The sequence below is a fragment of the Panthera tigris genome, chromosome X (assembly GCF_018350195.1).
Source record: "Panthera tigris isolate Pti1 chromosome X, P.tigris_Pti1_mat1.1, whole genome shotgun sequence".
Lineage (NCBI taxonomy): Eukaryota > Metazoa > Chordata > Mammalia > Carnivora > Felidae > Panthera > Panthera tigris.
The window spans coordinates 63276375-63302512 of NC_056677.1; the positions used below are offsets into that span (position 1 = coordinate 63276375).

General features: G+C 36.4%; 1 protein-coding gene across 2 annotated transcripts in view; it reads right to left on the bottom strand.

Moving 5' to 3' along the window:
* Positions 1–25931, bottom strand: part of CYSLTR1 (cysteinyl leukotriene receptor 1) — a 46216-nt gene extending 20285 nt beyond the window's left edge. The window contains exon 1 of one of the 2 annotated variants that reach the window (XM_015538268.2): positions 25693–25931. The gene's annotated coding sequence lies outside the window, so the exon portion shown is untranslated. Of the gene's footprint in view, positions 1–4320; positions 4360–25692 lie in introns of those variants that run through there. The other variant, XM_042974327.1, reaches the window with a different exon arrangement.
* Positions 25932–26138: the final 207 nt, after the last annotated feature.

The window sequence follows — 26138 nt, forward strand, 5'->3', positions numbered from 1 at the left end:
AGTCAACACTGAGGCATAATTGTTATTAACTTTGAAAAATAATAAAGAAAAATCGTAAGAGGAGCAAGACAAAATAAGTCCTTAACTTACAAGGAAAGCCCCATAAGGCTAGCTGGAGATTTATCAACAGAAACTTGGCAAACCAGATGGGAGTGGCATGACATATTCAAAGTGCTGAATGGGAAAAATCCACAGCCAAGAATACTCTATCCAGCAAGGCTATCATTCAGAATAGAAAGAGAGATAAACGGTTTCCGAAACAAAACCTAAAAGAGTTTGTGACCACTAAACCAGCCTTGCAAGAAATATTAAAGGGGACTCTTTGAGTAAAAAGAAGAGACCAAAGGAAACAATATAAATTCAGGAAACACAAAAGCAGTAAAAATAAATATTTCTAAAAAAAAATAAGTCAAAGAATTCACACACACAAAAAGGGATATAAAATATAATAACATACATCAAAAATGTGACAAGGAGAGGAGAAAGGAATGAGTTCAAACTTGAACAACCATCAACCTAATATACACTGCTATTTTCAGAAGAGGTTATATGCAAACCTAAGGTTAACCATCAAAAGCCACTAATAAATATGCAAAGAATAAGGAGAAAGAAATCCAAATATATCACTAAAAATCAGCAAAACATGAGAGAAAGAAAAGATCAGAGTAAATGTCTAGGAACAAGCACAAAAAAAGTAATGAAATGGCAATAAATACATATAAAAAATAATTTTGATGTAAATGGACTAAACACTCCAATGAAAATACATAGGGTGTCATAATGGATAAAAAATCAAGACCCATCTGAGGCGCCTGGGTGGCTCAGTTGGTTGAGCATCCGACTTTGGCTCAGGTCATGATCTCACAGTTCATGGGTTCGAGCCCCACATCGGGCTCTGTGATGACAGCTCAGAGCCTGGAGCTTTCTTCAGATTCTGTGTTATCCCTCTTTCTCTGCCCCTCCCCTGTTTATACTGTGTCTTTTTCTGTCTCTCAAATATTAAAAAAAATCAAGACCCATCTGTATCCTGCCTCCAAGACTCATTTTAGACTTAAAGACACCTGCAGATTGAAAGTGAGGAAATGGAGAAACTATCATGCAAATGGATGTCAAAAAGAAAGCTGGACTAGCAATACTCATAATCAGAAAAAATAAACTTCAAAACAAAGACTGTAACAAGAGACAAAGAAGGACACTATATAATAATAAAGGGGACAATCCAACAAGAAGATAAAACAATTATAAATATGCACACAATGTGTGAGCATCCAAATATATAAAACAATAATAAACATAAAGGAATTGATAATAACATAATAATAGTAAGGGACATTAACACCCTAACTTACATCAATGGACAGCTCATCTAAGCAGGAAATCAACAAGAAAACAATTTCTTTGAATGAAACACTGGACCAGATGGACTAAACAGCTATATTCAGAACATTCCATCATAGAACAGCAGAATGCACATTCTTCTCCAGTGCACATGAAACATTTTCCACAATATATCACATATTAGCTCAAAAACAAGCCTCAACAAATTAAAAAATATTAACCTCATATCATGCATCTTTTCTGACAACTATGCTATGAAGCTAGAAGTCAACCACAAGAAAAGATGTGGAAAGACCACAAATACATGGAGATTAAATAACATGCTACTAAACAATGAATAGATCAACCAGGAAATCAAAGAAGAAATTAAAAAAAACCTAAATAGAAACAAAAGAAAATTGAAACACAATGATCCAAAAACGCTTCAATTTTTTAAATGTTTATTTTTGAGAGAGGGAGAGAGAGAGAGAGAGAGAGAGAGAATGAATCAGAAGCAGGCTCCAGGCTGTCAGCACAGAACCTGACACAGGGTTCGAACTCACAAGCTGTGAAATCATGACCTGAGCTGAAGTTGGATGTTTAACCGATTGAGCCACCCAGGTGCCCCTGATCCAAGACATTTCAGATGCAACAAAAGCAGTTCTACAAGGGAAGTTTATAGGAATATAGGCTTACTGACAGAAGCAAGATAAATCTCAAATAAACGATATAAACTTACACATAAATGAGCTAGAAAAAAACAACAAACAAAACATAAACCAGCAGAAGAAAGAAAAAATAAAGATTAGAGCAGAAATAAATGATACAGAAACTAAAAAAAACCCCAAACTAAAAACCCCCCAAAAATAATACAGCAGATCAATGTAACCAGGAGCTGATTTTTTGAAAAAATTAATAAAATTGAAAAAGCTCTACCCAGACTTATCAAGAAAAAAAGAAAGGACTCAAATAAGTAAAATCAGAAATTAGGAGAAATAACAATGAGCACCACAGAAATACAGATAATTAGAATATTATGAAAAACTATATGTCAATAAATTGGACAACCTGGAAGAAATGAATAAATTTCTAGAAGCATAAAAACTACCAAAACTGAAATAGGAAAAAATAGAAAACTTGGAGAGACCAATGATAAGGATAGAAATTGAATCGATAATCAACTCCCAAGAAACAAAACTGAAGGGAGCAGATAGCTTCACAAGCTAATTCTACCAAACATTTAAAGAAGAGTTAATATCTATTCTTCTCAAACTATTCCAAAAGATGGAAAAGAAAAGAAAATTTCTAAATCCATTCTATGAGTCCAGCATTACCCTGATACCAAAACCAGAAAAAGACACCACTAAAAAAAGAACTACAGACACTAATTCTGCCTCAAAAAAATACTAGTAAACTGAATCCAATATTACATTAAATAAGTCATTCAACATGATCAAGTGGGATTTATCCCTGGGATGGAAGTGTTGTTTAATATTTGTATATCTATCAACATGATACATCACCTTAGAAAAAGAAATAAGAATCATATGATCACTTCAGTGGATGCAGAGAAAGCATTGGACAAAATACAGCATCCATTCATGATAAAAAAAAAACTCTCAACAAAGTAGGTTTAGAGGGAACATGCATCAGTATAATAAAGGACATATAGGAAAAACTTCCAGCTTATATCATCCTCAATGGGGAGAAACTGAGAGTTTTCCCTCTAAGGTCAAGAACAAGACAGGGATGTCCTGTCTCATCACTTTTATTCAACACAGTACTGGAAGTCCTAGCTAAAGCAATCAGACAGAAGAAAGAAATAAAAGGCATCCAAATTGGCAAAGAAGTAAAACTTTATTTGCAGATGACATGTTACTCTATATAGAAAACATGAAAGACTCAACCAAAGAAGCTGCTAGATATGATAAATGAATTAAGTAAAGAAATGTATGGAAATATGTTTCATTTCTATACAGCAATAACAAAGCAGCAAGAGAAATCAAGTAATTGATCCAATTTACAATTGCACACAAAACCATAAGACACTTAGGAATATACTTAACCAAAGAGGTTAAAGAACTGTACTCTGAAAACTGTAGAACAATGGTGAAAGAAAATGGAGATAACACAAAGAAACAGAAGACATTCCATGCTAATGGATTGGAAGTACAAATATTTTTAAAATGTCTATATTACCCAAAGCAATCTACACATTTAATGCAATTGTTGTCAAAATGCCAACAGCATTTTTCACAGAACTAGAAAAAACAATTTCAAAATTCGTATTGAACCACAAAAGACCTCCAAAAAAAAAGCAACCTTGAAAAAGAAAATCAAAGCCACAGGCATGGCAATTCCAAACTTCAATTTATACTACAAAGCTGTAGCGATCAAAACCACATGGTGCTGACAGAAAAAGAAACACATAGACCAATGGAACAGAACAGAAAACCCAGAAATGAACCCGCAACTATATGGTCAATTAATCTTCCACAAAGCAGTAAAGAATATCTAGTGAGAAAAGTCTCTTTAACAAACAATGCTGGGAAAACTGGACAGCAACATGCAAAAGAATGAAACTGGTCTACTTTCTTGCATCATACACAAAAACAAATGCAAAATTGATGAAAGACCTAAACGCAAGACAAGAAACCATCAAAATCCTAGAAGAGAACATAGGCAGTAGCTTCTTTGACATAGATCATAGCAACTTCTTTCTAGATATGTCTCCTGAGGCAAGGGAAACAAAATAAAAAATAAACTATTGAGACTACATCAAAATAAAAATCTTCTGCACATCGAAGGAAAAAAATCAACAAAACTAAAAGGCAACCTGAGGAATGGGAGAAGATATTTGCAAATGACATATCCAATAAAGGGTTAGTATTCAAAATATATAAAGAACTTATAAAACAACACTCCAGAAATGAATAATCCAATTAACAAGTGGGCAGTGGGCATGAATAGACATCACATGAAAAGATGCTCAATATCACTTACCATCAAGGAAATGCAAATCAGAATTACAATGAAATATCATCTCTGTCAGAATGCCTAAAATGAAGAACGCAAGAAACAACAGGTGTTGGTGAGGATGGGGAAAGTGGGCAACCCACTTGCACTGCTGGTGGGAATGCAAACTTGTTCAGTCACTGTGGAGACCAGTGCAGAGGTTCCTCAAAAAGCTAAAAATAGAACTGCCCAGGGGCCCCTGGGTGGCTCAGTCCCTTAAGCATCAGATGTCAGCTCAGGTCATGATCTCACTGTTCATGAGTTCGAGCCCTTCGTCAGGCTCTGTGATGACAGTCCAGAGCCAGGAGCCTGCTTCAGATTCTGTGTCTTGCTTTCTCTATGCCCCTCCCCAGTTTTCTCTCTCTCTCTCTCTCTTAAAAATAAACATTAAAAAATAGAACTACCCTATGATCCAGCAATCTTACTACTAGGTATTTACTCAAAGGATGCAAAAATACTAATTCAAAGGAAAACATGCACCCCAATGTTTATAGCAGCATTATTTATAATAGCCAAAGTATGGAAACAAAAAACAATTATGGAAAGAGCTCGAATGTCCACTGATTCATGAATGGATGAAAGAGATGTAACATATATACTCAATGGAATATTAGTCATAAAAGAGAATTAAATCTTGCCATTTGCAACAATATGGATAGAGCTAGAAAGTATTATGCTAAGCAAAATAAGTCAGTCAGAGAAGGGCAAATGACAAATGATTGTACTCATATGTGGAATTTAAGAAATGAAACAAATGAGCAAAGGTAAAAAAAAAGTGAGAGAAATGCAAACCAAGAAATAGACTCTTAACTATTGAGAACAAACTGATGGTTACCAGAGGGGATTTGGGTGGGGAATGCATTAAATATGTTCTGGAGATTAAGAAGTGCACTTGTGTTATCATTGGGTGATGTATGGAGGTGTTGAATCACTATATGGTACACCTAAAACTAATATTATACTGTATGTTAACTAACTGGAACTTAAATAAAAGCTTAAAAAATAAATAAGAAAATATAGTAAGAGTGCTAGTTGTATTAAGAAGAAATTAAGGGGTGCCTGGGCGGCTCAGTTAGTTGAGCATCTGACTTTGGCTCAGGTCATGATCTCATGGTTCATGAGTTCAAGCCCCATGTCAGGCTCTGTGCTGACAGCTCAGAGCCTGAAGCTTGCTTTGGATTCTGTGTCTCACTCTCTCTCTGCCTCTCCCCCACTTGCACTATGTCTCTTTCTGTCTCTCAAAAATGAATAAACATTTAAAAATTTTTAAAAAAGAAGTTAAGCTGACTTTGTAAACAGAAGAGCCAATTAGCCTGTTTTAAAATTTACTTTTATTCTTCATAATACACTCAATAATAAAGCAAAAAATGTGGTATAACTATAGAACTTATTTCTTTATGCCTAATATTATATCAATTTATTAAAAGTATTTTCTAAGCCTCTGTTATTTATATTTATGTACCTGGCTTATCTCTTCTCACCTGAAGCTTTTGGGGCAGGTACCATGTCTTTCTCATCTTTGTGTTGTCAACAATCTTAGTCCAGGCTTGGGACATGGTAAGTCCTCAATGCTGTTACTGATTGGTATTGAATTGGCAGGAATATTCTTGAGAATGATAACTGATCTGCATTGGTCTGAGACTGGAAGAAGCCATATTACACAGTGTGGGCCTTGGCCAAGAACTCTTTACTGATATCCTTAATAACAGGCAAGGAAACAGAATCATTACTTTATGCAGATGTAACCAGTTGGTAGCTACAGGTTAAAACTCTGAATAATTTTGAAAAATGAGTTAGGAGATGTAACTAGGGTGAACGCCTAGTAAGTTTGTGTAGTTTCCTTTTTGTTGTTATTGTTTCAAGTTTTCTTTTTATTCCAGTTATTTGACATATAGTGTAATATTAGTTTCAGGAGTAGAATTTAGTGATTCATCACTTGCATATAATACTCAGTGCTCATCACAACAAGTACCTTCCTTAATAACCATCACATATTTAACCCTTCCTGCCATCAACCTCCATCCAGCAAACTTGTTTGTTCTCTACAGTTAAGAGTCTGTTTTATGGTTAGTCTCTCTCTTATTTCCCCCCTTTTTTTCATCTCTTTCATTTCTTAAATTCCACATATGAGTGGAATCAATATGGTATTTGTTTTATTTCACTCAGTGAATTTCACTTAACTTATTGTTTATTTCACATAGCATGATGCACTAGCTCCATCCATGTCATTGGTAATGGCAGTATTTCATTCTTTCTGATGGCTGGGTAATACTCCATTTTATGAAATATATGTATCCATATTCTTTATCTGTTCATCAGTTGATGGACATTTGGCTCTTGATAATTTGGCTATTGTTGGTAATGCTGCTATAAATATTGGAGTGCATGTGTCATTTTGAATCAGTATTTTTGTATCTTTTGAGTGAATACCCTAGTATGCAATTGCTGGGTCATAGGATAGTTCTATTTTTAACTTTTTAAGGAAACTCCATACTGTTCTCCAGAATGGTTACACCAGTTTTCATTCCCACCAACAGTGTAGGAGGGTTCCCCTTTCTCTGTGTCCTCATCAACATCTGTTTTTTCCTGTGTTAATTTTAGCCATTCTGACAGGTCTGAAGTGATATCTCATGGCAGTTTTGATTTGTATTTCCCTGATGATGAGTAATGAGCATCTTTTCATGTGTCTGTTGGCTGTCTGGATGTCTTCTTTGGAAAAGTGTCTATTCATGTCTTTTGCCTTTCTTCACTGGATTATTTGTTTTTTCGGGTGCTGAGTTTGATAAGTTCTTTATAGATTTTGGATACTAACCCTTTATCAGATATGTCACTTGCAAATATCTTTTCCCATTCTGAAGGTTGCCTTTTAGTTTTGTTGATTGTTTCCTTAACTGTACAGAAGCTTTTTATTTTAATGAAGTCCCAATAGCTCATTTTTGCTTTTGTTTCCCTTGTCTCAGGAGACATATCTAGTAAGAAGTTGCTATGACAGATGTCAAAGAGGTTTCTGCCCGTGTCTTTCTCTAGGATTTTGATAGTTTCCTGTTCCACCTTTAGGTCTTTCATCGATTTTGCATTTATGTTTGTGTATGGTGTAAGACAGTGGTCTAGTTTCATTTTTTGTATGTTTGTCTCCAGTTTTCCCATTTGTTGAGAAACTGCCTTTATCCATTGTGTATTCTTTCCTGCTTTGTTGAAGATTAGTTGACCATATAGTTGTGGGTCCACTTCTGGGTTTTCCATTCTGTTCCATTGATCTATGGATCTGTTTTTGTGTCAGTACCATACAGTCTTAATGACTACATACGGCTTTGTATTACAAACTTGATGTCCAGAATTATGATGCCTCCAGCTTTGCTTTTCCTTTTTAAAATTGTTTTGGCTATTCATTTTTGTTTTTTTGTGGTTTCATACAAATTTTAGGATTGCTTGTTCTAGCTCTGTGAAAAATTCTGGTGGTGTTTTGGTGCAGATTGCATTAAATATGTAGATTGATTTGGGTAGTTATAGACATTTCAACAATATTTGTTCTTCCAATACATGAGCATGTAGCATTTTTCCATTTTTTTTGCATTATCTTCAATTTCTTTCATAAGTGTTCTATAGTTTTCAGGGTACAGAACTTTTGCCTCTTTGGTTAGGTTTATTCCTAGGTATCTTATAGTTTTTTGGTGGAATTGTAAATGGGATAGATTCCTTGATTTCTCTCTCTGCTGCTTCATTTTTGGTGTATAGAAATGCAACAGATTTCTGTACATTGATTTTGTATCCTGCGACTTACCTGAATTCATATATCAATTCTAGCCAAATTTTTTTGTGGAGTGTTTCTGGTTTTCTACGTAGAGTATCATGTCATCTGCAAATAGTAAAAGTTTGACTTTTTCATTCCCAATTTGGGGGTCTTTCATTTCTTTTTGTTGTCTGATTTCTGAGGCCACGACTTTCAGTACTATGTTGAATAACAACGTTGAGAGTGGACATCCCTGTCTTCTTCCTGATCACAGTAGAAAAGCTCTCATTTTTCCCCCATTAAGGATGATATTAGCTGTGTGTCTTTCATATATGGCCTGTATGATGTTGAGGTATGTTGTCTCTATCTCTACTTTATTGAGGGATTTTATCATGAATGGATGCTCTACTTTGTCAAATGCTTTTTCTGTCTGAATCAATTGAGAGTAGCATAGGGTTCTTAACCTTTAAAAAAAAACGTGGTACTGCATGTTGATTGATTTGCAAATATTGAACTATTCTTGCAGCCCAGGATTAAATCGCACATGATAGCAGCGAATGATTCTTTAATGTACTGTTGGATTCGATTTGCTAGTATATTGCTGAGAATTTTTGCATCCACGTTCATCAGGGATATTGGCCTGTAATACTCATTATTAGTAAGGTCTTTGTCTAGTTTTAGAATCAAGGTAATGTTGGCCTCATAGAATGTGTTTGGAAGATTTCCTTCCATTTCTATTTTTTGCACACTTTGAGAAGAATGGGTACGAATAGGTTCAAATGTTTGGTAGAATTCCCCTGGGAAGCCATCTGGCCCTTTACTTTTGTTTGTTGGGAGATTTTTTGATTAGTTATTGGATTTTTTTTTGCTGGTTCTCAGTCTGTTCTAGTTTTCTATTTCTTTCTGTTTCACTTTTGGTAGTTTATATGTTTCTAGGAATTGCTCCATTTCTTCCAGATTGCCCAATTTGTTACCATGTAATTTTTCATAATATTCTCATAATTGTTTGTATTTCTCTGGTGCTGGTTGTGATCCCTCATTTCTTATTAATGATTTTATTTATTTGGGTCCTTTCTCTTTTCTTTTTGGTAAGTCTTGGTAGAGGTTTATCATTTTTTAAAAATTCTTTCAAAGAATCAGCTTCTGGTATCATTGATCTGTTCTATTTTTTTTGTTTCTGTATCATTTACTTCTATGCTAATATTTATTATTTTCCCTTTTCTGCTTGCTTTAGGCTTCATTTGTTATTTTTTTTCTAGCTCTTTTAGGTGTAAAGTTAGTTTGTGTATTTGAGATTTTTCTTGCTTCTTAAGGTAGGTGTATATTGCTATATACTTCCCTCTTATGACTGCTTTTCCTGCATCCCAAAATTTTGTACTTTAGTGGTTTCACTTTCATAGTTTCCATGTATTTTTTAAATTTCTTCTTTAACTTTATGATTGACCCATTTATTCTTTAGTAGGGTGTTCTTTAACCTCCATGTATTTATGGTCTTTCCAAACTTTTTCTTGTGGTTGACTTCAAGTTTCATAGCATTGTGGTTGGAAAATATGCATGGTATAATCTCAATCGTTTTTTACTGATTGAGGCCTGATTCGTGACTAGTATGTTATCATTTCTGATGAATGTCCCACGAGCACTTGTAAAGAATATGTATTCTGCTGCTTTATGATGAAATGTTCCAAATAAATCTGTTAAGTTCATCTGGCCCAGTGTGTCATTCAAAGTCCTAATTTCCTTATTGATTTTCTGTTTAGATTATCTGTCTATTGCTGTAAGTAGGTGGGTTGTTAAAGTCCCCTACTATTATTTTATTATTATCATTGAATTCCTTTATGTTTGCTAGTAATTGTTTTACATGTTTGGGTGCTCAGGTTGGGGGGCATAAATATTTACAATTATTAGATCTTGTTGGATAGACCCCTTTATTAGGATATAATACCTTCTTCATCTCTTGTTAAAGTCTTTTGTTTAAAATCTAGTTTGTCTTCTATAATATAGCTACTCTAGCTTTCTTCTGACATCCATTTGCAAGATAAATATTTCCCCATCCCTTCAATTTCAATCTGCAGGTGTCTACAGGTTTAACATTAGTCTCTTGTAGGCAGCATATAGATTTGGTCTTGTGTTTTTAATCATTTTGGCACTTTACGTTTTTTGATTAGAACATTTAGTCCATTTACAGTCATATTGATAGATATTAATTTAGTGCTATTTTATGATTATTTTTGTTGTTTCTGGAGGTTTTCTCTTTTCCTTTATAGTCTTCTTAACTTTTAGTCTTAATTTCCTATTCAAGAGTCCCGTTTAATATTTCTTATAGGGTTGGTTTAGTAGTCATGAATCCCTGTAGTTTTTGTTTGTTTGGGAAACTCTTTATCTCTTTTTCTATTCTGAATGACAGCCTTGTTGGATAGAGTATTCTTGTCTGCATATGTTTCCCATTCAGCATGTTGAATATATTATGCCACTCCTTTCTGGCCTGCCAAGTTTCTGTGGACAGATCTGTTGCTGACCTTATGTATCTTCCCTTGTAAGTTAGGGACTTATTTTTTCTTGCTGCTGTTAGGATTTTTTTTATTTATCTCTATATTTTGCACAATTAACTACGATATGTCTTGGTGTTGGCCTGCTTTTGTTGATTTTGATGGGAGTTCTCTGTGCTTCCTGGATGTGGATGTCTGTTTCTATCCCTAGATTAGGGAAATTTACAGCTATTATTTCCTCAGATAAACCTTCTGCCTCCTTTACCATCTCTTCTTCTTCTGGGACTCCTATGATATGAATGTTAGTACATTTGATGGAGTCACTGAGTTCCCTACATCTACAATAATGGTCCAATATTTTTCTTTGTGTCTTTTCAGCTTCATTATTTTCCATAATTTTATCTTCTATATCACTTATTCATTCTTGGCTTCTTTCATCCGTGTGGTCATTACACCAGTTGATTTTACATCTTGGTTATAACATTTTTGTTTCAGCCTGATTAGTTTTTAGATCGTTTATCTTATGGTTACAAACTCCCTGGTGTCTTCTATGTTTTTCTCAAGCTGAGCTGGTACCCTTGTGGTTGTTGCTTTAAATTCTGGATCTGGCATATTACTGATATCTGTTTTGATTAGATCCCTGGTGAGAACCTTTTTTGTTCTTTCTTTTGGGATGAATTCCTCCATCTTGGCATTTTGTCTAGGTCTCTGTCTTCCTCTGTGTTTAGGTTTGGGAAAACCTGTTATGTTTCCTGCTCCTGAGAGTAATGACTTTATATAAAAGAGGTCATATATTGTCCAGGGCCTGGCACTGCAAGAAGTAAGTATCTGTGGTGTTTCCTGTGTGCACTCTGTTGCTGTGTTTTGGCTGCTCTTTTCCCCATGTCTGTCTTGTGCAATGTTTCTCCTTGACTGCAGTGGGGAGTGTTTGGACCTTGGCCAGAGTGTGGTCGGTTTCTTCTAGACGAGCTCTTGTCTGCTTGTTAAAAGAGATCTGATGTGATTTCCACTAGAGCTGAAGCCTTGTGGCACTCTATGATCAGTAGACATGGTGTGTGTGTGGGTGTGTGTGTGTGTGCTGGTCTTCTGTGTGAAGGGCCTGCTGCTCTGGTTCTCAGGCACACTTGCCCAGAAAAACAGCACCTGCAGAGTGCAGGGGGCAGACCTTATTGTAAGCGGTTTTGGCCGCTAGTGTTGGTGCTGTCTGTTCTGCTTACAGAAGTTAGTTTATGCTGAAGGGTGGAGGACAGAAATGGCACCAGACCCTTCCCTCATTCTGTAGAGGGGATTTTACACCCACCACTGTCCAGGAAACCCTCCAAGATGAACAAATAATCTCCATTCTTGTGTCTTGGCATCCCTTAGATCCCTGCATTCATCCTGTTTGTGTCTGAGCTGTGTGTCTTCCTAGTAGTGCATTGCACATGTGTTTTATTCCAGGCAGGCAGGCAGGCTGTTTTAAGACTCTCCCAAACTTTAAGGACTTGGCATTGTGGGGATTCATGCTTGTCTGAGGGAGGGTCTTGCTGCACTGGGACTGATATAGGTTTGTCCCAGAAGGGCAGTTGCATCAAAGTGCAAGAGCCTGGAGTTTGTAATAAAGCACAGCAAAGAGTCAGTGCCTAGGTTAACTGCCCTCAGCAGGTACCTCTGCACCTATGCTGAGGAGTGGGGGCTCCTGATGGTTCTTGTCCCCAGAGAGGCAATGACACCTTTACCTTCTGTGCTCCAAGAAGGGGGAACCATCTCTCCCAGTGTGTCACAGGAGATCCTCAGACCATGCCATCTGTTACTGGGCTATCTGCACCCTTTCTCCACAGGAACACTGCAGCACCTGCCAGGCTCCATACTGGACATGTTATGGACCTCTAAAACTCTAGTCTTTGAACCTCACTTGTTGTAAATCTCAGGAAAATCAGCCCCTCTAATTTTACCAGCCAATGGCTTTGAGGTAGTGTTTTCTTTGTGTGATCTCCTGTGCATTCCTCTCTCTGTCTCTGTCTCTGTCTCATCTCTCCCTGTGGCCAGAGATGCCTCCCCACCACAACACCTGTGTTCCATTTCTCCTCCAAATCACATATCCACACCTCCTACCTTCCACAATGTGGCCTCTTCTCTCCCTCTAGTTGTGAAGTTTGTTCTGTACATCCTCAGATTAATTTCTTGCATATTCACAATGGTTTGATATTTATCTACCTGTGTTGGAGTGAGGAGGCAAGCCTAGGGTCCTCCTACTCCTCTGCCATCTTAGCTCCTCCCCACCCCCAAGTTTGTGTAGTTTCTTAAATACCAGTCAGGAAATGTAGTGTTTTGTTGCAAGTAGAACTAGGAAGGAAGGAAGGAAGGAAGGAAGGAAGGAAGGAAGGAAGGAAGGAAGGAAGGAATGACGAACAAGCTAGGTATACATGTGAAAAGCAAGCTTTAACTTGTTCATAAATCAGCAGTGAGGAGGTAGTTCTCACTGAACACCATCTTGATCATACATTTTTAATTTTTTTAATGTTTATTTATTTTTGAGAAAGAGAGAGAGAGAGGGGGAAAGAGAGAGAGAGAGAGAGAGAGAGAGAGAGATAGCCAGCAGGGAAGGGGCAGAGAGAGAGGGAGGCAGAGAGTCCAAAGCAGGTTTCAGGCTCTCAGCTGTCAGCAAAAAGCCCAATATGGGCTCAAACTTCCCAGCTGTGAGATCATCACCTGAGGTGAAGTTGGACGCTTAACTGACTGAGTCACCCAGGCACCCCCTCCTCAGAATCTTCTAATTGCCTATAAAAGCAAATATAAATTTTTTCCCACTAATTTATACTAAGTTGCTTCTTCGAGTCCCTTTTGTTACTGTAAATCTGTTAGCATAATATCAGATTTGTTTCTCTAAGACATATCCAATTATTTGAAAAATTTTACCTGTGATACCTGGGCACTCTTTACAATAAGAAATGGCAGGAAAAAAAACGTAACTTAGCAGTGTCCTAGTGTTCAGGCTTTCCTGAGGATTTGAGACCAAACGTGATCACAGATTGAGTCATATGAGAAGGGGTAATAGTTATGTTCCCACACAAATGTTAGGTGAAACCAGGTCACTGTAAACAAGTCAATAAAAAAGGAAGTACATGTCAGGATACTGAAAACAATTCTTAAACAGAAATACTCCATTGACTAAAGCTTCCCTAAAGGGAAATAAAAATCTCTGATTAGGATTCAATGATGTAGTTTTATAGAATTTTAGAAGTAGAACAAAACTTAGAATGCATTTAATTCAACTCTCTTTATGACCCAGAAAGATAAAATGATTGCAAAAGTAACACACAGAATTAGTGGCAGAGTCAGGATGCTTGACTCACTGTCCATTGCTATTTTTACCACACAACACTGTTACGTTACAGATAATACAAGCTCTAGCACTAAACACTGACATAAGACAAATTCAAATACTGGTACAAATCATGGCAGTTGAACAAACTGTTGTGAAGACAACTGCACATAAGCCAAGGATCGATCTATTTCTTGATCCCCTTTTTGGTTATAATATGGGACTATTTTTAATGAATATTAGAAATTACAATTTTCATTTTAACTTTCTTGCTTCTCTTCTATTCAGTCTATCCTTATCACTTATGCCAGATTATTCATTTTAAAGCACAGTTTTAATCATATCACTTCCCTTTCAAAGGTCTCCAGTGACTTAAGTTAAGCTTGATGCAGCATTTAAGACACAATAATATTCTATCTTAACATTATAGTGTCATTCTTCATCATTTATTATATGTATATTATATAAATGTGAACTTACGACAAGCTCCATCCTTATTTGGTCTCTTTTCCTTTGCTCAGGCCATTTTGTCATCTGATATGTTCCTTTTCCTCATTGCTATCATATGTAATTCTAATCATCTTTATGACTATCTCTTACATCATATCCTTTTTAAAAAATTTCCTTGTCTTCTGTACCATTGTGATATGTTAGTCATATCAAAAAGGATGTATTAGCTGCTCACTATATGTCAATTCTATCCTAGACCCTTTGGAAAATAAGACACAAGCCCTGCCCATCAAAAGTTTACACTCCACTAAAGGGAGACACAGATGTGTTAACAAATTAATTCACTGCACCATCACAGCTGTAGCAATAGAAGAATATAAAGGACACAGAATGGAAATACAAATTGTTCAGGTATGTTAGTAAAGGCTTCATAAAATATAGAAGAGTAGGGCAGGTGGGGAAGAGCATTTTAGGCAGGGTTAGAAAGTAGAATGAACAAAGGCTTGGAGATAAGAAATAACCTGATATGTGTAGGGAAAAGTAACAATGTGATAAGGATGAAATATAAGATAAAGGTGTGTGCAGCTGTGCATATTTGGGTGTATGTATCTGTATGTCATTGGACTATGGGGTTTGAAATTCTAGAGAATTTGGGTTTATCCTCTAGGGATTAGGGAGCTATTAGAGGGTGAAGAGTGAGAGAAAATACTGACATGTAAATGAAAGTGGAAGTGGAGCAGAAAAAAATAGAGGTTGGTCATCCCTGAGGTTTAATTTTCTTGGTAAAATAAGAAATGATGGTGTCTGGTGAGAAAAAGATGGCTTCACTTGGGTTCAGGTCTTCTGACAATTGGTAAATTTTTGAATGGTAGCTCTGGGAAATGGAAGAGAATTATGACCAAGACTCTGAAGGCCCAAGAGAAATTGGATAGTGTAGATTTTTAGTGGCCCCAGTCTACACAATTATGTGATTTATCCCAGTGGTGTTCAATAGCCTGCATGTAGGAAAGAAAAAATACAAATGGTTAAATTGATATAAGATTGGGAGTAACAGAGAAAACTTACGGAAGAACAATAGGTAAGGAGACTGATTGAGAATGCTACCAAAAGGGTGGTTAACAATGAAACTATGAAGAAGTTTTAACAGATTGGGAGAAAAGGGAGGGGCCAAGGGACTGGAAGATTCACTGAGATTTAAGAAGTGGTGTAGTAGCAATAAGCGTGTGAGAAAACTGAAAGTCTAGGAGTTTGTGGTGAGAGTGTGGTACAATGGAGTTTTAGATTTCAGTTGTGTGATAATAAATTGAGGTTCCAAGTATGGCCATGGAATGAGTAGGTAAGGTAGAATGTGAATGCGTATTGTTCTAAATAAGGAGGTCAAATAAGTTAAAATCAGTTTCCTAGGTTGGTTGTTTATATGGAATATGAAGTTACAAAGGTGATAGCAGGATTTGGGGTAAAGAGGAAAACCACAAGCCAAATGCTAAATTATTCAGTGAATTAGGGAAAAATAACTAGGAGGTCAATAGATGGTGATATTAATAAGGAAGATTAAAGGGTGGCAGAAGTGAATGGCTGTTTGCATTATAGTAGAAAAGTAATGATTTAAAATGGCACTAGGAAGCCAGGAGACATTGAACAGACTCTCTAGGTTTCACAGTAGATGAGATGTAGAAAAATAAGCAGCTTACTTTTGATGGGGAGCACCAAGTTTTACATAAGGCAATGAAGCGGTGGGAGAATTATTTGAAGCGATTTAGGATGTAGGAGAACTTATAATGAAAATGGTGTTGTAGAGGGCACAGTGAAGAGAGAGTTTGTAGAAAGGTTAAATGTGGAAGGAAGAATCAGGAAGTACAGGGTATTCTCAGGACAACAGAACCTTGGAGAGCAGTTGACCACAGTGGCCAATGGTTCAACTACAGAATTCAATTTTGTATTTCTACCTGTTTTTATTTTTTCTTATAGTAATTTGTATATTTACATAATGTCCACTACTAACTTTTAGACATTTTTGAGGATAAAGATAAGATATAATTTATAATAAAATAGTTTCTGTAGAACCTAGTAAGGAACATTACACTTGTTGCTCAGTAAATATGTTGAATCAGACCAACTCATTTCAGAATTGTTTTACTGAGTCACCCTAGATGTATAGTTCTTTTATTATATTACTTCTTATTTTTCCTTTGTTGTAACTTTTGAAACAGAAGCAGGGATTTTTTTCCAGAGCATTTTATCAAAGCAAAAAATAGGTACAACTTTGTATAAGAGATAAATTTAAGCTGCTTGTTTCTCATCAAACTACAGTGATACACAAGTCTGGGGACACCTTGGTGACTCATTCGGCTAAGTGTCTGATGCTTGATTTGGGCTCAGGTCATGATCTCATGGTTTGTGAGTTCAAGCCCTATGCAGTGCAGAGCTTGCTTTGGATTCTTTGTCTCCCTCCCTCTCTACCTTTCCCCTGCTCTCTCTCTCTCTCTCTTTCAAAATAAACAAATAAACATTTAAACAAAACAATATAAAAAATGATACACAAGTCTGGCAGCAGAATTATGACTTACTGTGCATAAGCTGAATGTGAGGCCAGTAATTTCAACTAGATTTCAAGTTCCTTGGAAACAGGGATATCTTCATGTTTTCTTTTCCCACTTTACTTCCTTTTATACTTCCCCAGTTTTCTTCTAGAGTGGTTACCATAGTAATTTGCATACACAGCAGGAACACAATGAATGGCTAATGAAATTCTATGCCATTATTTTTTTAAAGTTTATTTATTTTGGGAGAGAGAGAGAGAGAGAGAATCCCAAGCAGGCTCTGTGCTGTCAGCACAGAGCTCCATGTGGGGCTCCATCTCACAAACCGTGAGATCATGACCTGAGCTGAGTTCAAGAGTTGGATGCTCAATGGACTGAGTCACCCAGGCACCCCTCTATACCATTCTTTTAAAAGAAAATTATATTACTGAGCTATGTCAGTAGAATGTGCTTTTTGCTATTCAAAGAACAGGTGCCAGAGTGAGTCGAAGTGATTTTAGAGATCCTGTTCCAATGGACTTTTACATGTTTAAAAATGAAACCTATGAATGGGACTGAAGTAGTGATGACTTGCTCAAGAGTGTATTGATAATGACAGGGCTGGGACTAGAACCCAGGGATTACAACCTTCAGTCCAAATCTGCTACTACCACACTGATACCCCAATACCCACTCTTCCCTTTGGTCTCCTTTCATCAATGACAGTTTTTTTCAGATAGCCAATTGAGGTTGTTAGCATATCTAAGATCTGTGAAATGCTAATGTTTGGTGTTTATCTCTTTGGTTCTATCTTTCCCTTGGATAACTTAACTCTCATGTTTTAAAATGATCACTTTCATGTGGATGACTCAAATCTCTGTCTCAGCCACAAACTATTCACCTGAACTTTAGTCTTTCATTTTCAACTGCCTAGAATATTGCTCTTCTTGAATCTTATGTTTTTCCCCCTCAATTTACACATGCTTAAATACAAATATATTATCTTCCCTCCCAAATCAACTCTTCCAAAGGACTTTTTTTTTCATTGACATTAAACATCTTCCAGTCACTCTGGCACAGAAGCTGGTAGTCAGAGTTGATCTTTACTGACCTCATTTCTCATGTGTAAATTCAAAGTTCTGTTGAGGCTTATCTTGCAGTTCTCCTGACCTTCTCTCACCAACTTAGATCAGGATCCTTACATCAACATATCTTGTCTAATTGAAGATACTCAAACTATGTACCCTCTTTCACTAGACAAAGAGGTGAACTTTGAAACTGTATACTTATACTTCAAGATTTAAGTTGAAGTTTTTATTCTTTGTAAATGTTCCCTTGTTTGTGGTACTATTACCATATTTATTAGAGTGCTGTAATCACTCTTTTTGATTACATATCTGTCATATCCATTTAGACAGTGAGCCTATTAATGACAGTGAGTCTGCTTTATTCAGTTTTGCTCTCTTCCTCTCCTAATTGAGCAACTTTGGAAGAATAACTGTGCAGTATTAGGCGCTTTTGAGTAATACAGTATTTAATTCCTCAGGATGGGGGTCTGGGGTGGAGGAAGGAGCAAGTTTTTAGTGTGGAAACACAGATGCTATTGTTCAGGAATCTAAATAATGGCATAAAGTGGAAGTAAAATATGGACTTCGCTAGCAGGGTAGAGTCTATTAAAAAAGAAACCTGAAAAAAAAAGTGTAGGGGACCATGACCTGTGGATGAACACTACAAATCACTGGAGAAGAAAGCAAAGGGGGTGGGGCAGAAGAATCCACATATTTAGGAAGGAACAGAAGGCAAAGAACATAAAACCAAAAAATCAAAAGTAGTTTAGTGGGACTGAAGGAGAAATCAGAAGTGGTATAGGTGAGAGATTAATGAGAATCCCAAGACCCAAGGATGTGTCTGGCTATACAAGGTTTGGGGTTTGGGGGTTTATGAGTATTTTTTAATTCAGCCTCCAGGAGAGACTTAAAGATTAAATCAATATTTGGGGGTAGTTTATGATTACATTAAGCATAATGCCTCACTCAAGGCTTCCTTTACCTTTCTAATAAATGCTAGCATGCACCGGATGGTGTATGCATGTGTTGGACGACTGCCAACAGGGATAGGGTAAGGAGGGCAGGGCCAAGGCAGAAGAGGAAGTGGGGGAGGTTAGGACATAGGGTTCAGTCTTCTAAGGCAAATACTTCTGCTGAGCAGCGGCAAGATGCAGGAAGCTTAATTTTCATGAAAGTACAGCTCAGTGGGGCCCTACTTTTATTTGGCCAATGCCGCAGTGCCCTTTTGGCTTTCTTTATGATCCTATTATTGCCAAATGATAAAAGTTAGTTGTGCTGTTCACCCTATAAAGATAAGCTCAAGGAGGTGAGGTACAATTTTTCCCCAGCTTTATTAAAGTATAATAGACAAATAAAATTGTAATATATTTAAAGTGTACATATACATTATGAAGGGATTCTCCCAATCAACTTAATAAATGGGGACAAAGTTTAGTTAATCTTTTAATACAGCAGGTGTTTGTTGAATGATGCATAATAAATAGGAGAATCAGCAAATATAAATGTTTTGTTAACTGTAGAACACTACACAAATGTAAATTTTTATGACTCTTTTTCATACTCATACTAGGCTCAGCTCAGGTTCTATTTCCTGACACCTACTTTGACCACCCCATTCTACACTAATATCTCTCTTCTTTCAACTTGTATTATGTTTATTGTCTTTACCAATAATATGGCAGTCATTATTCTATTATCTTGTATCTTTTAATGAGAATAAATCTTGTCTCCATAGGTAGATTGTGAACTCCCATAGGGTGTGAGAAAAAAAGTCCAGCCTTTTTATTCTTAAGCTCTGTGAACCCCAAACCTAGCCTGTCACAATGTTTTGCAAATAGAAAAAATGTGCAATAGAGGCACCTGGGTGGCTCAGTCGGATAAGCATCTGATTTCTGCTCAGGTCATGACGTGGTTCCTGAGTTCAAGACCTACATTGGACTTTCTGCTGTTAGTGCAGAGCCTGTTTTGGATCCTATCTCCCTCTTTCTCTACCCCTCCCCCACTGGTGTGTTTTCTCTCTCTAAAAAATAGAATTAAAAAAAAGAAAAATGTGCAATAAGTGCTTATTGAGTGATTGGTCATTAATTGGAGCAAAGCTACACATCCTCCATAAGGTTTTAATCTATAAACAACAAGGCTTGTATTAATGATTTCAATGGCTTTCCCCATGGCAATAAATAATTTTGGTGAGGGGAACAGAAAGACCCTCCTGTCATCACTATAGCTTTATTATCACAATAAGTAGCTTTTTAAGTTGGCATTTCCATGGAAATGCTTAGCGGCATTCTCACTGGTATTAGAAACTACATGGGAGTCACTACATTGTTGACATTTCTAAGAAGTTTTTCCCTCCAATAGCTTATTTACCATTAAGTGGAGAACATTACATTAATAACACTGGGCCACTCTGTTGTCAGACAGCTGGATTCCAAACCCAGGACAGTGTTAAGCCCCAAACGAACTTGGAATGTGGTATTCAGAGCTAAAGACACAGTGTGTCCCTTTACATAGTACTGTGACACAAATGTTTTATCCTGTATAATCAGAATAAAGTGATCAGGAACATACCTGAAGGGATACACAAGTCACAAAATAGCAATAGAGATATTGAGGAGTGCATGGGTATGGTGGGAGTGCATAGTGTGAAGACAGTTCTAACTTTAGTCTGGGTGATAGAGATATGTTACAGACAGCTTACATACTTTTGGACTTTTTATAAAGCACTAACTAGAGGGCCTACTTTCTTCCAGGGATACCTGTTAAGTCTTTACCTAATTACCAGCAACTTGGAATCCCCCTACGTTCTGAAACCATTGATCACAGATGACTCTGAATTCTGCCTCTAACTTCTTGGAATTTAGATGCCTGAATCTTAGAAGCAGGATAACTGTTTTCTAGGAGACTGTTTTTTATTGAAGGCCCAAATAAGGCCTTCAAATAATTTAAATTCAGATTAAACCAATAGGTAACCAATTTATGATGAAAAGAAACTTTTTATATTTTCTGAGGCCTGAATTTCCTATGAACTTTGGAATATTTATATAAGGTGTGTCAGAGAGGTTTGAGCGTTGTTATTGTTAGCTTAATTCCACTTATTTTAAATCCATGACAACACAAATACAGCCATATGTAAAAACAGACTGTTAATCTCAAATAGATGAGAAATTTTAGGATTCTTACATGTTATAGATCTTAAAATGTGATACCAAATTGGATTTTTCTTTCCTTTTTAAGGGGGGAATTAAAAAAATAATAAAAGAAAGCCTGAATGTTCTAGGGGACTCTAGGTCTAGATATCAGCTCTTTTTCTTTTTCCATTAGCTACATTTAAGTAGGATCTCAAATGTCTGGGTTGTATTGATTCTACAAACACTGTAAATATGATAATGACATTTTAGTCATCAAAAGGAAAACCACCTCTGTGTTTAAGTGCTCAGGGGTCTATGTTTACTTTTCTGTTTTGTGTCTTTCCCCCTATTTCTACCAGAGCCCCTCTCTAAGTAACTTGCCCCAAATATTTAAAGATTTTTGTTTCTGTTTTCTCTCCTAAATCCAGAAGAAAAACTGGTGGGGCACAAAGAAAAGAGAAGTTATGATAGGATGTAGTAAAATGGGATGGAATGAGGAAGCAAGATAGAAGAGTTTTGCTGTGCACAACTTGTTTAAACAGTGGTCTTTTCTACCAACCTATGAAGAATTATCAGTTGAAAGCAAAAGTAATTATAACTAACACCAGTACTGTAACATGAATTAATGGATCTGAGATGTCTGGATTTATCAAATCAAGTTAAATGGCTTACTTTGTTGCCTTTTCTGTAAGGAAGAGAATGTGCCACCACCTGCTATGAGTACAGCAGACCTCTTAGCAGTTGTATTTCCTCAATGCAAATCAACAAATTGGCATGCACATTGAGGACTGCATAGGTATGGTAGAATTAAAAGTAACCAGAGAGTTGGCTCCTACTGGCATCCTAAAAATAGGATGCTTACTTAGAATTGCTGATCGCAGTTGCTGATGCTTACTTAGAATGAGGCCCCTGTTTGGAGGTACAGTATTGGGAGCAGAAAGTATCTGGTCCTACTCAGTCCACATGCAGTCTTGTTATGTGTCTTATTCTCCTAGAATGGAATTTAAACAAAATCCTTTTGGATTATGGTTTGTATTTTCAAGTCCCTTTCACTTTATCATTTTAGCAGATCTGAAAAATATCTTTATAAGCTCATTATTACATTGGATATGTGAGGTAACCAAGAAATACTGATGTTCAACAATTTGCTAGAGGACACACAGCTGATTAAAAGGCAAATCTAGGATAAACTTCCAGTTACCCAGGCCAAGTTTCCTTCCCATTGAAATACATGCAGCAAGGTAGTTTAAAGATACCATTGTTAGGTTGCAGAGTTTATGACAGAGTCCAGTTTGAAAGATAACTTGAAACAAAATATCTCCATGCTTGTTTATAGTAGAATAACAATATTTTTTGGGTGCTCATGGTATGTATAAGGCACTATGCTAGTTATACTTGGGGAGAGGAAGTTTAAAAGAATATATAACCTGACACCTTTTGTCAAGACTCTTGGTGTATTTTGAGAACTATATTTCTGTGGCTTTTATTTCTCAGGACTCTCTTCTTTCTCTTGACCAAAAATGTATGCACTGCACAAGTTTCAGTCTTTGGTCATCTCTTAGATTTGCTTTCTCTAAGATGGGCCAATCTTATGGCCTTGGTTGTTACATGCCCCAGATTTAATTTTGGCTTCCACCACTTAACCATCACTCACAGTCAGGGTCATTATTTCCAACTATCCATAAGACGCTGCTTCTTGGAATTTTTGCCATCTCCTCAAACTTGACAGGTTAAAAACAGAACTCATCACGTCTTACATTCCCAATTTCCATCCCCAAATTACCTATTGCTGTGTATAATGTAGCACCACTTCCTAGATCCCACAGGTTCAAAATTTTAGGGACAGCTCTGACTTTCTTATGCTGCCTATATCTAATCACTCACCAATTTCCATCTATTATTCCTCTTAAATGTCTCCTTGAGTGTTTCTCCATTCCATTTCCACTGGCATCCACCTATCCTATAGTCTAATTAATTTCTACTCTTTAAGTGGCTTCTCCATCTCCAGTTTTCTCAAATGTACTTAAGCCTATGAAACTCTGCTAGATTCATCAACTAAAAATGTTTTTCCGTCATATACTCATTTATTCAAAGCTCGCTGATATGATTTCCCATTAAAAAGTGCCTGGAATTCAAAGTCTAATAATCTGGGCTTACATTTCTATCCAAATTTATTTACTGTTACTCCTCAACTCAGTCCCTTTACTCTAGCCAAATCAGGTTCTTTGGTGTACACTACAGGTACCAAATTCACTTTTGATACAATGTATTTCTGTCATCATTTCTATGACTAGAATTGAATGCAAACAACATACATTGAACACTTACTATGTGCACAGGAGGTTTGTTTAGCATGGTCCCATATTGTAGACGTTCATTTAAGCCTATCTCATTTTATCTCCTCTATGAAGCCATCTCGATTCAGCCAAACCCACTGCTATCTTTCTTCTCCAAACCCCTTTGCCATTAAAAATATAACATTGGTTTACTGTCTCATATTTTTATGTTCTGTAGGTCTTATATCCCCACCAGCATTGTAAGGTCCCCAAGAGCAGGAACTTCATCTTACCTTTGTGTCACATACTGTATTGAGGTTAATTGACATTTGTTTAACTGGATTACAATAGATTCTAGATATTTTAATAAGAACATAAGAAATAACAAAATGGATCAAAGTAGATCAATGCAGAGCCATGTTATTTAAGAGATTATGATAGTTACCTTTCATGGCATCAAATCCACAATATTAGATATGTCCCTTAAGATCAGTGCCATCCTTTAATGCCTTATTATCAGTCAGTGATTCACAAAGGCAAATTTATAATTTCCTGCACCATGGTAGAATCTTGCTTTTTCCCAAATAAGTACTTCCTAAACACATCAAAAGTTTGATTAAGAGTAAGAAAGAAAAAGTAGTAGAAAATGAAATTGATGATTTTGGGCTAGGAAGACACAAAAATGCTGGATTCAGATTGGACTCAATCTGGAAACTTTCTTTCACCTATTCTGTTCGGGTTCACTGTCATTTATAGGAACTGATTAGCTAGTGCAGACATTTAAATATTTTGGGGACCAGGGAAACAGTTTTTATTAAGGTTGTATTAAGGATGTAAATGTAGTACCTGAGGTCATTAATTTGATATATAAACAGAGACCACCTTTAGTTCTAATTGGGAAATTAATAGCAAAACAACAACAGAAAATATTTTTGAGTGATTGCAATAGATACCAAAACTTAAAATTATCTAGAAGCAAATTTCACTAATGTATTTGAAACATAGTATAGTCTGAAGTCCTGGCTTACTTACATTTTATTTTAGAATAATCAGCTGATAATTATATGTTGTGGCTTCTCTCTAGTCTTCAAAACAATCAGAGTACTGAAAGGCAGAACCACTAAATTCAAGGATTTTTTTCTTTTTATCTAGGGGTGGAACTCATCAACTCATTTGTTTACCCTTGAAAACAGCTTCTTTGCTGCTAAGTAGAGTTATGCTCCTGGTCAAAAATTTTCACTGAAATGTATACAGTGTTGGCTCTGTGGAAACCTGGTGTATGTCAGATATGTCTAAATTACTAAACAGATCATGTAATTTCCTTATATTGATTTATAGTTGTGAGAGCTTTCTGTTTGCAGTTGCTAGTTAGAATCTGTTAGAAAATTTATTAATGCCTCTGAGTCTATTTCCTTATTTGCAAAACAGGGATAGTAACACTTACCCTATCTAAAATGCATGATGATGAGAGGTTCAAGTGGGATAATGAATCTGAAACTACTTTGTGAATAAGCTAGGTCATTCTTCATTATTTGTTTTACTTTTATCAGGAATGTGGAAACTTGTCTGCTTGGCCAAACTTGAGAGTTTGCATGTATACTCAGGATAACCCTTTATAGTTTTTTTTTCCATAATGAAAGAAACTGCCACTACAGATTAGAGAAACTCCTCTGAGCCCTTGAAATAAGATTCTAAAGTATGCCTTATATTTCTTTTTCTTTTTAAAAATTATTATGAGGTACTTTATTTATTTGTTTTATTTTATTTTATTTTTTATTTTTTAAAATTTACATCCAAATTAGTTAGCATATAGTGCAACAGTGATTTCAGGAGTACATTCCTTAGTGCCCCTTACCCATTTATCCCATCCCCCTCCCACAACCCCTCCCATAACCCTCAGTTTGTTCTCCATATTTATGAGTCTCTTCTGTTTTGTCCCCCTCCCTGTTTTTGTATTATTTTTGTTTCCCTTCCCTCGGCAATCAAAAAGAATTAAATCTTGCCATTTGCAACTACGTGGATGGGACTGGAGGGTATTATGCTAAGTGAAATTAGTCAGAGAAAGACAAAAATCATATGACTTCACTCATGTATTTCTAACTTAATTGCAAATGTGCTGGAGACTTGGGTAGTGTCCCCTCTGTATTTTGCCATATTGAGCCCCAACGGAAGCACTGAGCAACACTTGTTGACAGACTGATTAGATTATCAAATCTCTGGCCAATAAGTAAAGTATAAAGAATTCATAGTAGCAGCCTAATTTAAAACAGGCAAGGCAGATTAGCTACCCTCAAACTCCTGGGAATTTGCTAAAATCCCAAAAAGCCAAAAGCCAAAAAGCCAAAAGAAGAATTTTACTACAAACTATTTTAGTCACAGCATTGAAACATCAATTCTTACCTGCTACCTTCAAGACTGACAGTTTAGAGTCCTTTTGCATTCATTCTCAGACGCAAGCTCCAAGTCTTCTGTAAATCGTCCCTTGGAGAGCTAACTTTCTTAGTGAGCTCCACAATGAATTTGAATACCCTAGAGGGTTCTAAAAGCAAACTCCATTCACAGGGTGCCTGTTCTTTAGGCAGACTTCTTTGAAAAGATGAGTTGCGATTTTCAAGAAGAGAGAGGGCAGGGCACATATGCTAGCCAATGTATACAGATTCTTCTTCCTCTTTCAGATTAGTCCTCATACTGTAGAGCACGCCTAAATTTGGCTCCTCTGGTGCAAAGTGGGGGAGGGGAAAGCAGAGGGAAGGAGGAGGAATAGAAACTGGAGACACGCAGGTTGTTGTGTATATAAATGAGATTTTATGCCTAGCTCTAGCAACAGAATCCTCGGGAAATCTTGT